This window comes from Oryctolagus cuniculus, chromosome 6 (genome assembly GCF_964237555.1).
Source record: "Oryctolagus cuniculus chromosome 6, mOryCun1.1, whole genome shotgun sequence".
Classification (NCBI taxonomy): Eukaryota; Metazoa; Chordata; class Mammalia; order Lagomorpha; family Leporidae; genus Oryctolagus; species Oryctolagus cuniculus.
In genome coordinates this window covers 30716891-30733948 of record NC_091437.1, presented here as the reverse complement: position 1 = coordinate 30733948, position 17058 = coordinate 30716891, and the positions used below count along the sequence as shown (strand labels likewise).

The window sequence follows — 17058 nt, the reverse complement described above, 5'->3', positions numbered from 1 at the left end:
ACTGAATACCATTGGTTGAACTCTTAACACAGAATTATACTTAGGTATTGAAATCCAATTGAAAATTGATCCCTGTTAAAAACAAGAGTGGTGTGTTTTACCAAACTAAACATTCTCTTACCACATTACCTGGCACTTGTATTCCTTGGAATTTACTCAAAGGAGTTGAAAACTCACCTCCACAAGGATATTTATAACAGCTTATTCATAACTGACACAACTTGAAAGAAACAAAAATGCCCTGAAGAGTGATCCCTGTTAGGAATTTGGAAAACATTATGTTGAGTGAAATAAGCCAATCCCAAAGGGACAAATACCACTTGTTCTCCTTGATAGGTGACAACTAACTGAGCACCAAAAAGGAAACCTGTTAAAGTGAAATGAACACTATGAGAAACGGTGACTTGATCAGCCCTCACCCTGACTGTTGATGAGCAGCTTAATATGTTATCCCTCTTAGTATTTTTTTTTGTTCTACTTAATACTTTTGGTTGAATACTGTAATCAATACACAATTCTTCTTAAGTGCTGAAACTTAACTGAAAAGTGATCGCTGTTAAATGTAAGAGTGGGAATAAGAGAGGGAAGAGATGTGCAATTTGGGACATGCTCAAGCTGACTTACCTCAAACGGTAGACTTAGAAACATATCAGGGGATTCGAATTCAATCCCATCGAGGTGGCATGTACCAATGCCATCTCACTAGTCCCAGTGATCAATTTCTGTTCACAACTGATCATAATGATAGGACTAAGAACCAAAGGGATCACATAAACAAGAATAGTGTCTGCAAATACTAGCTGATAGAATAACAAAGGGAGAGAATGATCCAACATGGTAAGTGAGATACACAGCAGACCCATAGAATGGCAAATGTCCTAACAGCACTCTGGCCTCAGAATCAGCCCTTAAGGCATGCGGATCTGGCTGAAATGCCCATGAGAGTATTTCAGGCATGGAAAGCCAAGACACTCTGGGGGAAAAAAAAAACCTAAATGAAAGATCTCCACGAGTGAGATCCCAGTGGAAAGAATGGGTCATCAAAGAAGGAGGTAACTTTCTCTGAAGGGAGGAGAGAACTTCCACTTTGACCATGGCCTTGTCTAAATATGATCAGAGTCAGTGAACTCAGGGGGCTTCCATAGCTTTGGCAGCTCATGACAAGAGCCTAGGGTGATTACTGAGGCCATAAACAAGAGTGTCAATTTGTTAAGTCAACAACAGGAGTCACTGTGCACTTACTCCTCATGTAGGATCTTTGTCCTTAGTGTGCTGTACATTGAGATTTAATGCTATAACTAGTACTCAAACAGTATTTTTCACTTTATGTTTCTGTGTGGGAGCAAACTGTTGAAATCTTTACTTAATGTATGCTAAACTGATCTTCTGTATATAAAGAGAATTGAAAATGAATCTTGATGTGAATGGATGGGGAGAGGGAGTGGATAAAGGGAGGGTTGCGGGTGGGAGGGACATTATGGAGGGGAAAGCCATTGTAATCCATATTCTGTACTTTGGAAATTTATATTCATTAAATAAAAGTAAAAAAAAAAAAAGAAAAGAAAAGAAACAAAAATGCCCTTTAGTAGGTAAATGGATAAACCAACGGTGGTATAGCCACAAAATGGAGTGTTACTGAGAATTAAAAGAAAGGAAAGATCAAGCTATGAAAGACATAGGGAAACCTTCCATGTATTTGGCTATGTGGAGCAAACTCACCCAAGGAAACTACACACGTAATTCCAGAGATATGGCATTCAAAGCAATAGCTACCAGGGATTAGGAGGGAAGCATGGCTGAACAGAAAGAGAACAGAAGATTTTTTTAAGGTAGTGAAAATACTCTGTGTGATAGCATAATGGCGCGGGCCATGGCACAACAGGTGACTGTTAACACCGGCACCCCAGATTCCTGGACACATACAACCTACCTGTATTTAGCCATGAAGACACAGAAAACAAATACTGTATGTTCTCCGTGATCTGTAAGAATACAGCACCTTATATGAAAGTTGTAGAAGTGAAATTGACACTTTGAGAAACAATAGCCCTCCTCTTGACTGTCGAAGTTTTTTTTATTTTTTCTCTTCTTCATACTTTATGTTGAACTCTTTACTTAACATAGTTAATAATATGTATATAAAGTCAATTGAAAATAGATCCCCATAAAAACTAAGAGGGGGAGTAGCAGAGTTAGACAGTGAGAGAGAGAGAGAGAGAGAGAGAGAGAGAGAGAGAGAGAGAGAGAAAGGTCTTCGTTCTGTTGGTTCACCCCCCAAATGGCCTCCACGGCCAGCGTGCTGCACTGATCCAGAGCCAGGAGCCAGGTGCTTCCTCCTGGTCTCCCCTGTGGTTGCAGGGCAAAACACTTGGGCCATCCTGCACTGCCTTCCTGGGCCACAGCAGAGAGCTGGACTGGAAGAGGAGCAACCAAGACAGAATCCAGCACCTCAAATGAGACTAGAACCTGGGTGCCAGTGCCACAGGTGGAGAATTAGCCAAGTGGGCCACAGCACCGGCCCCCAAACAGTACTTTATAGTTTGTGTGTTTGTGTGGATGCAAACTATTGAAATCTTTACTTAGTATTGAGTTGATCTTCTGCATATAAAGATAATTAAAAATGAATCTTAGTGAAGAATGGGATGGGAGAGAGAGTAGGAGGTAGGATGGTCTGGAAGTGGGAGGGCAGCTAGGGGGGGAAGAACCGCTATAATCCGAAAGTTGTACTTACAAAATTTATGTTTGTTAAATAAAAGCTTTCTATTAAAAAAAAAAAAAGAATCAACCCTTAAGGCTTCCTGGACTGACTGAAAGGCCTGTGAGAGCATTTCAGGCATAGAAAGTCAAGATACTTTGGCAAAAAATGTCCTATATGAAGGATCTCTGTGAGTGAGACCCCCGTGGAAAGAACGGGCCATCAAAGATGATGTACTTTTCTCTGAGGGGAGGACAGAACTTCCACTTTGCTTATCGGCCTTGTCCAAATACCGACAAAGTCTGTGGTCACAAAAAGCTTCCATAGCCTTGGCAGCTCAGGGAAAGAGCCTCGGGTCATCACTGATGTCCTAAGTAAGAGTGTTAATTGTTAAATGAACAATAAAAGTCACTGTGCACTCACTTCCCACGGAGGACCTCTGCCTTTAATGAGTTGTACTATGAGAATTAACTACAAATCTTGTTCTCAAACTATACCCGATGTTGTGTGTGAGTGCAAACTGTTGAAATCTGTACTTAGCATAGAGTTGGTTCTCTGTGTATAAACTAAAAATGAATCTTGGGGTTCTCTCTTGGAAGCCCCCCTCCATGCCACTAAGGCTGGAGGTCCTTGATTCTTTTTTTTTTTTTTTTTTTTTTTTTTTTTTTTTTTTTTTTTTTTTTTTACAGGCAGAGTGGATAGTGAGAGAGAGAGACAGAGAGAAAGGTCTTCCTTTGCCGTTGGTTCACCCTCCAATGGCCGCCGCGGCTGGCGCACCACGCTGATCCGATGGCAGGAGCCAGGAGCCAGGTGCTTTTCCTGGTCTCCCAGAGGGTGCAGGGCCCAAGCACCTGGGCCATCCTCCACTGCACTCCCTGGCCACAGCAGAGGGCTGGCCTGGAAGAGGGGCAACCTGGACAGAATCTGGCGCCCCGACCGGGACTAGAACCTGGTGTGCCGGCGCCGCTAGGCAGAGGATTAGCCTAGTGAGCCACGGCGCCGGCCGGAGGTCCTTGATTCTAATAAATACTTTTAAATCTCTGACATCTGCTTGGAAATGATTCTTCCATGTGAGACAAAGAACCGAGGTAACCATCATTTCTCTGCCACCATTTTCCTAGAACATTTTTGGTGCCATGACTCGGATAGCAACTCCAACGTGATATCGATCCAACATCAGATCATCCAGCAGGACTGGTGAGCATGCACACTGCTGTCATTTTTTTTTTGGGAGAGCCTTTGTCTGCTTCATAGTAACTCACATTTTTCTCAAAACACCAAGTCCCTGTCAGCAAGTTAAAAGTGATTAGCACAGTTGCCAGTCTCCAGACTCAGGGGCAAGGCTTGGCTGACTAAAGCCAGATCAATACCCTGGAGCTGGGACTCTATCCTAACATTTCTCCTCTCTCTTGCATGGATTAGCCCTTCATGTGGTACTGGAAGAAGGCCTAGAGACAACTGATGGATTTTGGCTGGTGCTATACTCCAGCGTGTTCAGAAGGTCTTGTGGCTGGGCACCAGACTCCCACTGCTGGAATGGTGTTGGGCCGGGAAACAGTTTCCAACAGGGAGCCAGTCGCCTGCCCTTTGGAGTCCTCACAAGCTGGAAAGCCAGAGACTCCACTCTTCTTGCTTCTCATCTCAGCTCTGGGAATGTTGGTCTGACCCAACTCAGCTTCCTTTCATGGGGATCAGCCTGACACACGGGAATGGGAGAAAGGTTTGAAGCAACCTTGAAATTCAGGGTTACTCTCTGGCGTTTTTCAAGGACTCCCTGACTGGACACCAGATCCCAATGGCCCATTCAGATGTCGGCTGAAAACTGCATTCTGTTCTTCCTTCCTGGAGATTAATCTGTCGGTGAGGCTGGGTACAGCCTGGAGTGATGCCATGGGCTCCCGGCTCCATGCCTTGTCGAGTTTTTCCTTTACTCCAGATCTCGGCAAGATCTCCATCTCTCTTTCTCTCTGCCCCTATAAATGTTTTCCATACCTCATCAAATCTATAATTCCGACAAACTCAATTTCCTGGTCTCATTAGTGGGTATTTCCTAGATATTTCATTCCTTAGTTCTGAGTTAAAGTCTAATTATCTCGTTTGCAGATGTGCAGTCTCTCGATCTAGTCTCCCATTAGCTGCAGTCCCCACGTGGCATAGATGAGTCTCAGCATGTCTCTGGTACCCCCACTTTCCTTCTCCAGTCTGCTCTTTTGGGTCCCCACTCTCCGCTAACTCAGAGGAGTTTTACTGGGGAGAATTACATTCCCCCACTCTGCTTCTTTGTGACTTCACCTGTGTAGTCACCAACGTAGGTGGTAGCCAGTGCTGACACTCTAGCTTACAAGCATCTCTGCTAAGGCTCTGGCCATGAAAGCTCATTGTCAAAATCAGGCCTATTACTCTTGACTCAAGGAGAGGAACAGAACTACTCTTTGTCCTTATGCATATGAACAAAGTGACAGGATATATTTGATCAGGCAGAGGCCCAGTCTAGCACATTGCCAGTAAGGGAGCTGATCACTCCCTGCATGTGCTATTCTGACAAATATATATCTAGGCTACAGGCCCGTGGAAGGCTGAGCCAAAGTGGGTGATACGTTCTAATCCCATCCTCACCATCCTCTCTTCCCTGTGGGCTTCAGTGCACGTCTGGATGCCACATGCAGTGAGACAGTTTTGAGAGATGCCTCAAACTCAGGGGACTTAAGACCTGAAGTACACTTCTGTTTCTATGTTCTCATTCCAGCCAGGAGGCAAACCATCTACTTTTATTTCTTTGGCCCCTAAGCTTACAGAAAAATGCCAAATCATTTTCCACACCACTACCTGGCCTGCTTACACGGTAGAGGATGGAAAAGTTAACTTAAGTGAGTTACAAAAATTGCCAGCCCCTCTACTCTGACTTCCCACCTCGGAACTATGTCTCCTAACAGACTCCTTGCCTATGTTTCCCTGTGTGTGCTTGATATGCATCAAATTCTTTTGCAGAGTGTCACAGAGTCCTTCCGAATTCAGTGAGCCACGAGGGTTCTTTTGTTATTGCTTGTAACTGATTTGAATCCTAGTCAAGTTTTTTTTTAATTAAGTGATAATTGCCCCCATTGTTTTAATTTGGCCTGGGAACTTCTAGACATATATCTAAGCCCAATAACTTCAGATGCTACTGAATGCATATCGATTAATCCACATGATAACTTCTTTTTTTTTTTATCTTTTATTTAATGAATATAAATTTCCAAAGTACGACTCATGGGTTACAATGGCTTCCCCCCCCCCGTACCGTCCCTCCCACCCACAACCCTCCCCTTTCCCACTCCCTCTCCCCTTCCATTCACATCAAGATTCATTTTCGATTATCTTAATATACAGAAGATCAGCTTAGTATACCTTAAGTAAGGATTTCAACAGTTTGCTCCCACACAGAAACATAAAGTGAAAAATAATAGATGATTTTTTTAAATGATGATGAAATCAGATCAGACCTATTGTCATGTTTAATCCCAGTGAGAGTCAAGTTGGGAATTGATAATTTCTTTTCTTTTTTTTTTTTTTTTTACAGAAGATCAGTTTAGTGTACATTAAGTAAAGATTTCAATCGTTTGCACCCCCATAGAAACACAAAGTGAAATATACTGTTTGAGTACTCGTTATAGCATTAAGCCTCAGTGTACAGCACATTAAGGACAGAGATCCTACATGAGGAGTAAGTGCACAGTGACTCCTGTTGTTGACTTTACAAATTGACACTCCTGTTTATGGCATCAGTAATCTCCCTATGTACCAGTCATGAGTTTCCAAGGCTATGGAAGCCCCTTGAGTTCTCCGACTCTTATCTTGTTTAGACACGGTCATAGTCAAAGTGGAGGTTCTCTCCTCCCTTCAGAGAAAGGCACCTCCCTCTTTGAAGACCTGTTCTTTCCACTGGGATCTCACTCACAGAGATCTTTTTGCCAGAGTGTCTTGGCTTTCCATGCCTGAAATACTCTCATGGGCTTTTCAGCCAGATCCGAGTGCCTTTAGGGCTGATTCTGAGGCCAGAGTGCTGTTTAGGACATCCGCCATTCTATAAGTCTGCTGAGTATCTCACTTCCCATGTTGGATCACTCTCCCCTTTATTTATTCTATCGGTTAGTGTTAGCAGATACTAGACTTGTTTATGTGCTCCCTTTGACTCTTAGTCCTTTCATTATGATCAATTGTGAACTGAAATTGATCACTTGGAATAGTGAGATGGCATTGGCACATGCCACCTTGATGGGATTGAATTGGAATCCCCTGGTAACCACATGATAACTTCTTGAGACACCTCCTGACCTGACTCCTCATCCCTGAGACTGCCTCACTATTAATAGTGACAGCCTCACTATTAAACATGTCCAGTATTGGCTTTTGGTTTTAGAGTATAACGTTATTGTCTCTATGCAGGACCTCCAGTTTTTCTCTACCCTGCCCCTTCACAGGCTCTTATAAGAGCCTGCTTATAGTAACTGCCCTCTTCTACCACTTAGCAGATTTCCCCTTAGGAATCTTGGGAGGGGTGCCCACCTGCTCTGGTGGATGCCCTTTCCCATTAAAACCTAACAATGGTGAGCAATCTCCAGTGGATTTCTTGTCCCTGGCACATGGCTCCCTAGTCTACAGTAACCCTTGAGACCCATCTCACAGCTGCACCAGACTGCTGATTAGGCATCAATGGCCTAAGGTATTTTTTTGAGTAAAAGGAAAATTAGTCTCAAATTCAATTAGAATCTAAAATGATGTCTTTGGTAAATAGAATTTGATATAAATCTAACTTTAACCTTAATTCAGGTAAGAGGTATGATATAATATCGGCATCTTCAGTCATCTAGGTGTAACCACTAAATGTAAATCGGGTAAAGCAAATGATATAAATCTACCTAAATGTAAACTTTGGTACTCTTAGCACCTTATATATTATGGAGAAGCTATTTGGGTTTAACAAATATGTTTTCATAAATTGTCCATATGAAAATAGTTCAACTCCACTTGAAAGTAACTAAGGCTGAAATTTGATGTGTTATATTAAAGGTACTGTCAAGATGTGAAGCAGTGTTAAATTCTGTTATGATGATGTAAAATGCTACTGATATAAATGTCCAAAATTCTAATATCAGATATGATGATTATCTTAATGAAAAAGGCCCAGAGGCCTAAAAGGGTTAAATGCTTTATAAAATCCTACAGGTGCTTTGAATACTAGTGTGTGGAATAAGCAAGTGCCTATTTTTGTTGATTAATGAGTTTATCATTTTAAATATGGCTATCTAAAGCCTTTGTCATCCAGTTTTGTATTCTCCAAACCTTAAAAATCTGATTAACTGCTCATGAAGTTAAAACATTGTTGGTTCTGTGTTTAAATGTGTCCTTTCAGATTCCAAAGGACCTCTTTTTCCCTGACCTCTATTGTGCTCAATACTGTGGGACAGTTCTGTAAGCAGATAAAGCCAATGATGTTCTACAGGTTCCAACTTAAAGTATGGTTAATTCAGATTACTAAGGACAGAAAGTAATTCTAATTGCTTGATGGTAATAAAGAAATCAGCTATAGATTTTAGAAAACTGTTAGTGAAGCTGCTCTATAGTTCTAACTTACATGTTATGCTACACATGTGCCCATATTTTGTGTCTACATGGGAAATGGGTTCTGTTTTAATTGGCTTATAGATAAAATATCGCTCATAAGTTCAAACTGCTAAATTAATCAAGGATACCTTTTTGGCTTGTGTGACCTAAATTTCTGTATCAGATGTTATAAATTTGTTGACATGTTTGCACTTGGGTTTGCTGGTCAAACAAGTTACACTTGTGTTAGATATTTAAGCAATGTTTCCAAATAATGTACACTACTGTCTTTGAAAATTATAGAAGGCATTGGCCCTTCACATAAATGTTTTCTTAAGTTGTCGCTTAACAGTTAACATTGTTTGCTAGTTTTCATTTGAAATTGTTACTGTCAGTAAGCAATCTGAGAAGCCTAACCTTCCTTCCTTTCTCAGTTCTCTTCAACACAGGAAGCTAATTCTACTCTGAAGAACTCTCTAAAATGTACAATTTGATCTTTAGACCTTATAAAAGGGATGGCTAATATTTTTCTGTAATAATAGCATAGCTGAAATGAGAGGTTAAATTATGATTCCACAGCTAGATTTACTTTGCCATGGGCACACTAAACAGGCAAAACCTCCCTTTTTTTCAACCAAAGGGAGAAAGTTTTACTAATGACTTAATATTTAATAAATAAGGTGTTCATCATTTTTGACATAGCTTTCCTCATGGGCATTGTCTACTTCAAAGAAAAACCACTCAGATCTTGCCTGTGACTACAAATTTCTAGTTTAGGCCACCAAATATTAGGGTCGGAGCACCCCTTGACTTGCATTCTCTTGAAGGTTTCCTCTGGTCTCCATTAACAAAAACTAGGAGGAAAAGGAAGCTAGGCTGCAAAAAGCAATGTAAAGAGAGGTGGCAGGCCAATTAATGGCTGCTTTACAGTGATCTGCCATCAAAGAGAACCAATAGGCCAGTCCACTGCATTGGTTTTCTATATAGAAAGCCAGGGCTTCAGCAGAAGTCAGCTCATGAAGAGCCCTGGCAGCTATGCCAGCCAAGAGTTGGGACACTGGAAATGGACCTGCAATGAGTCAAAGGGCCCCAGGTCAGAGCCACAGGCCTTGTTTGCTCTAAGCTGAAAAGCCAAGCCCTTCACTCACCCCAGCTTCTAAAGTAACCACTATTATCAAGGGGATGGCCAAGTAGGGTCAACAGCATAGCAGGCAGAACTATCTATTAACTAATAAATGTTTTCCCTTTAGAAATGCCACCTACCTTCTCTTCAAGCCAGCTCTCCTCCCAGACCAGCTAGATAATCGAAGTGAACAGGGTGCCTCCCTTATGATGTACCACATGTGACAAGATCTGGATTGGTTTAAGCCTCATAACTGACGAGGCCTTACGCCCACCTGATTATTTTCAAGCCACCCTTTCTGTCACTTTGTATTTGCCTCTCCATGGGGGAAGGGGACAACTTGCTCATGATTTAGACACTTTTCTTAGGGCCTCTAGTAATGACTCTGTACTTGGTTCTAGATTCTGTGATTTTAGATCCTGTGAGTTTAAACTGCTTGCTAAATTCATTTTCTCCAGACTTAAAAAAGTAAAATTCTAGGTGGCCATGGACATGAAACCTCCGATGGAAGCAGTTTCTGCAAGCTGGCACTGCATCCCCCTGGAGAAGCCACCTCCTGCTGCAACCCTGTCTTGACTACCCTTCCCAAAAATGCCCCTTTTCAGCATGAAGCAGGTAGAGCTATCATCTGCCCAGTTCCCACTAACAGAAGTTAGGGCTTCCATCTCCAGCAGGAGGGCTTGTGAGGAGTCAGATGGGTTAATAGATAGGGGGATCCCAATGGAATTTGGGGTATAAAATACTTGCTTCCTTTCCCAAAACTTTATCTTTAGCAAGAACTAACAGAATGCCCTCCTGCCTTTCGGAATCTCTAAATTTACCTTGAGAATAGCAAGGAAACTCCTGCAAAACTCACAGCTTATTGTGAAAACAAACTATCTACACCCCTTTAGCAGGCCAGACAGGATGGAGAATTTTAAATGAGGTCTTTTGATGGTTTTCTTTTGGTCCCTACCTGGTAAGTGAATGCCAATCTAATTGTCAAACTTTTTTTCTTTGAAATTGTACTTAAAGCTGACTGCTACCAGTCCCCTTTGGGTTTTCATCTCTTGGAAGCCTCCCCTCTATGCCGCTCCGGCTGGAGGTCCTTGATTCTAATAAATACTTTTAAATCACACACACAAAAAAAGATGAATCTTAATGAAGAATGGGATGGGAGAGGGAGTAGGAGATAGGAGATGGGATGGGAGTGGGGGTGGCTGGGCGTGTATGGAGGAAAGAACTGCTACATTCCTAAAGCTGTACCTATGAAATTTGCATTAAGTAAAGGCTTGAAAAAAAAAAAAAAACAGCATCCCTTATAGGCACTGGTTCATGTCCTGGCTGCTCCACTTCCAATCTACCTCCCTGTTAATGCACCTGGGGTGTGCAGCTGAAGATGGCTCAAGTGCTTCAGTCCCTGCTACTCACGGCAGAACTGGATGAGGCTCCTGGTTCCTGGCTTGGCCTTGGCTGTTTCAGACATCTGAGGAGTGAATCAACAGAAGATTCTGTGTCTCTCCCTCTCTCTCTGTAGTTCTTTCAAGTAAATAAAAAAATAAACATAGTATAATACTGAATTCATGTCATCATGTATTATACATTTAACCCCTGGAACGTCCAATACCAAGAGTTAACACAAAAGTAAACTATGGACTCCGGGTGTTAATGATGTGTCAACATAGGTTCCTCAGTTGTAATAAGCGTACTTCTCTGCTTCGGGGATACTGATATTGGGGAGGCCATCCATGTGTGGGGTCAGAGATCATAGGGGAAAGCTCTATCCCTTCTCAATTTTCCTCTAAGTCTAAAACTGCTTTTAAAAAAATAAACCTTAAAAATACATAAGACCTTAACAAAATAAATCTTTTTAAACATTCAGTGGTAACAGAAACAACTTTTTCAACAAATAAGCTCTAACTATTGGCTAAATGTATTTAAAATCTGATTTTGGCTCCATACCTCATACCAAATACAGAATTTAAACCAAAATGGGACACAGACATTTACAAAAAGAAAATATAGGAGAAAATGTTTATGACCCTAGGTTAGGCAAAGATTTTTTAAGACAGAATACCAAAAGCACAATCTGTAACAAACCAAATTTATATATTTGTTTTCTTCAAAATTCAAAATGCTTACTCTTTAAAAGATGATTTTAATAAAATGAAAAGCCCAAAAATGAGAGAAAAACCATTGCAAAGTGCAAATCTGCTAGCTTGCATCCAGAATATGTAAAGAACTCATTGTACAACAGCAACAAAAAAATTAATGCTCACCCTCCCCAAAATGAGGAAAACAGACTGATACACAAAGAAGAAACACAGATGAAGAACAGAAAGATAATGTCTAGTGATCAAGAAAATAGACCATATCCAGTGAGATGCTACTACCTGTCTATTATCATGCTAAATTTCAAAGACTGACGGCATCAAATGACAGTGAGGATGTGGAGGAACTGGAACTCTAACACGCTGCTAATGGGAATGTACAATGGTGAACCACTATGCAAAACAAGAAAGCAATCTCAAAGCTAAACAGGTATCTCCCATATGATCTAGACATCCAACTTCTCGTTACTAAGCCAACATAAATGAATCTATGTTCAAAACATTGTGCTTATTTGTACATGAACGTTTACAGCAATTTTACTTGCTGTAATCAAACACTGGACACAATAAAAATGTCCTTCAACAAATGAAGGTAAATTGTGATTTATTCATATACTCAAGTAATACTCAGCAATAAAAATGAATGAACTGATGTATTGATTACCAAGAGGTTTTAACACTGTATGACTACAGTAATATGCATTACATAAAGGCAAATCCACAGGAACAGACATCAGGTCATCAGGCACAAAGCAGAGCAGCGAATTTTATGGTGTGATACTTTGCGGTGGTGGTTACGTACATATGCAGGCCTGTGTCTGTCAAAAACTCCAAACTGTATACTACACAGGGTAACTTTTACTGTACATAAACTAGAGTTCAATAGCCTTGAAGTATGAAGCAAAAACAAAACCTACCACTTGCAGAACCTGATCTCCCCGAAAGGCAATTTATAACTAACCACCATAAGCTGACAAACACATCTTAGAAAAGCAATCAGTAAGATCAAGACTTAAATGTCCTTATTTCTCAAAGAACATCAAGCACTAGAAAAGAGCTGAAATAAAGGTTCCTAAATTACGTATTATGGCCACCACCAGCATATGCAAAGTCTACTTTCCAACCCAAGAATCTGGAATATTTGTCAATTTTTAAAGTCCCACCAGCCCTAATACAGGTCATTATTCCTCACGTGAATTACACCAAAAAATCTTCCAGTGTGTTTCCCTGCACCACAAACCATCCACACTTCCCTCAGTTTTCTTCCTACACCAAGCCTGACCTTGCAGGCCTCCTACTCAAAAACCTCTGATCCTTCTCCATAGACAGGATTAAAAAAAAAACAAAAAAACAAAAAAAGGGCTGGAAAGGTCCTTAGGTCCTTCTCAAATTAGTCTTAAGCTCTCTCTTTAAGCCTATCTCCTATTCTGCCTTCCCCAACAGAAATTTAAAAAAAAAAAAAAAAGATTTATTCACGGGGTCAACATTGTGGCTAAGCTGTAGGTTAGTAGGCCAAGCTGCCACCTTTCCCACTGGCTTCCCAAATGAGTACCATTTCAAGTCCCTGCTGCTCCGCTTCCAATCCACTTTCAATCCAGGTCCCCACAGCTTTCCACTGCGGTTGGAAAAGCAGTGGAAGCTGGCCTGAGCGTTTGGGCCCCTGCACCTGTGTAGGAGACTCAGATGGAATTCCAGGTTCCTGGCTTCAACCTGGCCCAGCCCTGGCCTTTGCAGCTGAGGGAAGCAGGGGGATGTAGGTAGTGACTGACAACAGGCATAAGGTATGTTTTTGTTTTTTAACAAAGAGGAAAATGTTCTAGAAATAGATAATGGTGACAGTTGCACAACTTTGTAAATATCCTAAAAGTCAACAAACTGCCCACTTTGAAAGGCTAAATCATAGCTCAATTTTTAAATAACACTTTCTCAGAACAGAAAGATGCATAGCTCAACTTTTAAAAAACACTATGTCAGAGCAGCAAGCTGCATTTCATGAAACGAGGCCTAACTTTGTGAGCTGGGGGTCATGCAGTTTAGCTGTTTCCTATTTATTTAGATCACAGATGACACACCTCCCTGTGGCCAAGGGTCCAAGACAGGCACCGGCAAACCACAAATGTAAGCCAGAAAGCTGATATCACACCATCTCTCACAAACAAAACCACAAGCAACTCAGCTGAATGGCTGGACCTGCCAAAACCACGTTCTTATGTATCCCAAAAATTCATAAAAAAAAAAAAAGGCAGTACAGAGCCAAGATTTATTTTTCACAATCACCCCCTGTTTCACTCAGATCATTCAGTACCAAGGGGTAAGGTCTCAGCATTATTTTGCACCCTGAATACAACTTTATCCCAAATGTTCTGAATTTTTCTGTCAGAGTAAGCTGTTAAATAAGACCTCTATGTAACAAGGCAATAAACCACTGTAAAAAAATATGATTCTAAAAGTCTGAGTTTCCCCTGTCAATTTCGGGGAGCTAAGAGGAAATCCATCACAAGGACACTCAAGAATATCATCAATGCTGTTCAACTGTCTGGCGAAAGGTCAAACGACTAATCAACCAAAACACTAAAATCCGCTGGCAGCAGTTTTTAGCCTTCCACCTTGGGAAAAAAAAAGGGGGAGAGAAGCAGTATGTCTTTACTGGTCACACTGCAAATCCATAATTGTACGATGTTAACAGATGCTCCTATGGTCAATACACACTCAAATCAAATCTGTGTCACTATATATTATGTGCCCTTCAAAGCCAAGGCCATATCTGTGCTGTTCTGGCCTAAGAACTTAGTACAGTGATTAGCATTTACCGGTAATAAGTTTATGTTTGATGAATGTAATCATTATGGGAAACATCATGGAGGTATGTCAAGAAATTACACACATAACTACCATCTGACTTAGCAATCCTGCTTACAGTTATATACCCAAAGCAAACAAAATCAGTGTCTCAAAGAGACGCCTGCACTCTCGAGCTCATTGCCACATCGTTCACAACAGGTAAGATGTGAAATCAACTTAAGTTTCGGGGGATGGGTGAATGGATAAAGAAAACGGTGCATATTTTACAGGCTATTATTCAGTCAGAAAATGAAGGAAATCCTGACCACGTGCAACAGCATCAAGGAACCTGAAGAATATTATGCTAAGTGAAATAAGTCAGGCACAGAAAGATAACACATGATCACATTTCTATGTGGAATCCAAAAAAGTCTAACTTGAAGACTGTTTTCTGATGACTATGAAAAATAAGCAACTGCTGGTCAAAGGTTAAGGGCTTTTAGTTTTAAGATGGGCAAATTACGAGGATCTCATTACAGCCTGGTGGATCTAAGGGATGACACTGCATTGCATGCCTGAGAAAACAGATCCTGAATGTTCTTCATACCCACACAAAGAGACACTTACGTGATGTGATGGACTGCTCAAGTACCTTGATTATGGTAATCAAGTACTTTAAGTGTGTCTCAAGGCATCACATAGTACAAATTAAACAATTTTATTTGTTAGTTATGCCTTGATAAAGCTGGGAAAAATTTGGTTTGTTGTGAGCCAAGAATAACCAAAGTTGGACAAAAACCACAGTCTGAAATAATGACCCAAAGCCACTGGTAAAACTAGAACTAAAGGAAATGCTTGGAGCAGCGCCGTGGCTCACTTGGTTAATTCTCCGCCTGCGCCACCAGCATCCCATATGGGCACCATGGTCTAGTCCCAGGTGCTCCTCTTCCAGTCCAGCACTCTGCTGTGGCGCGCGAGGGCAGTGGAGGATGGCCTAAGTGCTTGGGCCCTGCACCCGCATGGGAGACCAGGAGGAAGCACCTGGCTCCTGGCTTCGGATCAGCGCAGCTCCGGGCATTGGGGCCATTTGGGGAGTGGGTGGAAGATCCACTCTTCCTCTTTCTCTCTCTCTCTTTCTCTGTAACTCTGTCAAATAAATAAAAAATAAAATAAAATGCTACCTCCCTACCTCACACACCTATTCACAAAAACAGCAGAGGGAGAGAATCCTTCAAGCCATTTTTTTTTTTTAACGTTTTCTAGAGAGATCTTTCATTTGCTGGTTCACTCCCCAAATGGCCTCAAAAAGCCAGGAGCGCAGACCTGCCTCCGGGTCTCCCACGTGAGTGCGGGCTGAGCACTTGGGCCATCCTGGCTGCCTGATGCTGCACATTAACAGGAAGCTGCACGGGGAGTGAAGCGGCCAGGACTCCAACAGCAGCTCAACCCCTGTGCCACAACACGGACCCTTCGAGAATGTCCAAGCTCCATTCCCTGACACGCCTGCTAGTACGACCTCGTCCTCTGTAAACAATCAGCTCCCAGCCCGGCTCTGGGGACTGTGGCGAAGAACACATTAATTTACGTACGTGGAAGACACCTGGCACACCGAGTGTCAGTCACTTCCCCGAACCCTTCGCGCTCTCAGAGGAAACACACAAGGCCTCACGGTGGTTCGCTTTATCCACTGCAGTGTCCCGTCCGCGCTTCCGGCTCCGTTAGCCTGAGGAAACCCAAAATGAACCAGGAGACGACCTGGCCCACGGGGTGCTTATAACCAAGCACAGGAGCTGCGCAGTGCAAGCGGCTGTGACGAGCACCACGAGGCAGGCCCAGGTGCTGCTGAGCCCCTGCCTCCCCGAGGCCACACAAGGAAGCCCCATCGCACCTGCGCAGGAGAGTCATCCAGGAGAAACCCCAAACATCGTGCCCAAAGTACCCGAAACTCGATTCAAACCAGCTGAAATAAAAAAATACACTGTACCTCATGCTACCGGAGACGCAGAAGGTAAAACTGAGCCTTGTTCTTACAGCCTTCCACGACAGACACCTCAGCCTTGGGCCAAGGTCGCTCGGCCTCAGGCAACAACATGGCCGAGCAGCATTTACCCGACAGAAGTGGGGAAGCGGGGCTTCTTCCGGAAAGGGTGGGAGTCAAGAACCCTGTACTCACATTTCATTGGCCTAAAGCAGATGGGCCCGCCCAACTCTCAACCAATCAGTGACGAGGGAGAGCAGATTTGTCATTGACTAAAATCCTCATCACCTGGAAGTGCAAAGAGTTTTCAAGTCAGTCACAGCGGTTCCTACAGGGCAGTCACAAAATATCTGGTGAAGGCATGGATGGAGTGAGGCATGGCTAGCTCGACAATACAATTGAATCTGAGCTCGCATAGAAAATCTCTACTTCCGGTCCAGCTCCCTGCTAATGTGCCTGGGAAAGCTGCCGAGGATGGCCCAAGTGCTTGAACCCCTGCGCGCAGGTCGGAAGAAGCTCTTGGCTTCAGCCTGGCTCAGCCCTGGCCTTGCGGCCATTTGGGTTGTGAACCAGCGAATGGAAGACTGAGCTCGCTCGCTCGCTCTCTCTCTCTCTCTCTCTCTGCGTCTGCTTCTCTATAACTCTGCCTTTCAAATGAATAAATCTTAAAAAGTGTAAAGGATCACAGAGAGACTCTCATTCTATCCATTTTGTCCATAACAAACTGTGACTTAGCGAGAAGGGAGTACTCAGGCATATGGCTGAAGTCTGACTTAAACTGGCCCAGGGGGCAGTGAGAATCAGAGTG

General features: G+C 42.5%; 1 long non-coding RNA gene across 2 annotated transcripts in view; it reads right to left on the bottom strand.

Moving 5' to 3' along the window:
• Positions 1 to 16744, bottom strand: part of LOC138850174 (uncharacterized) — an 88164-nt gene extending 71420 nt beyond the window's left edge. For both annotated transcript variants that reach the window (XR_011389783.1, XR_011389784.1), the window contains exon 1: positions 16257 to 16744. This is a non-coding gene — a long non-coding RNA (uncharacterized lncRNA). The remainder of the gene's footprint in view (positions 1 to 16256) is intronic.
• Positions 16745 to 17058: the final 314 nt, after the last annotated feature.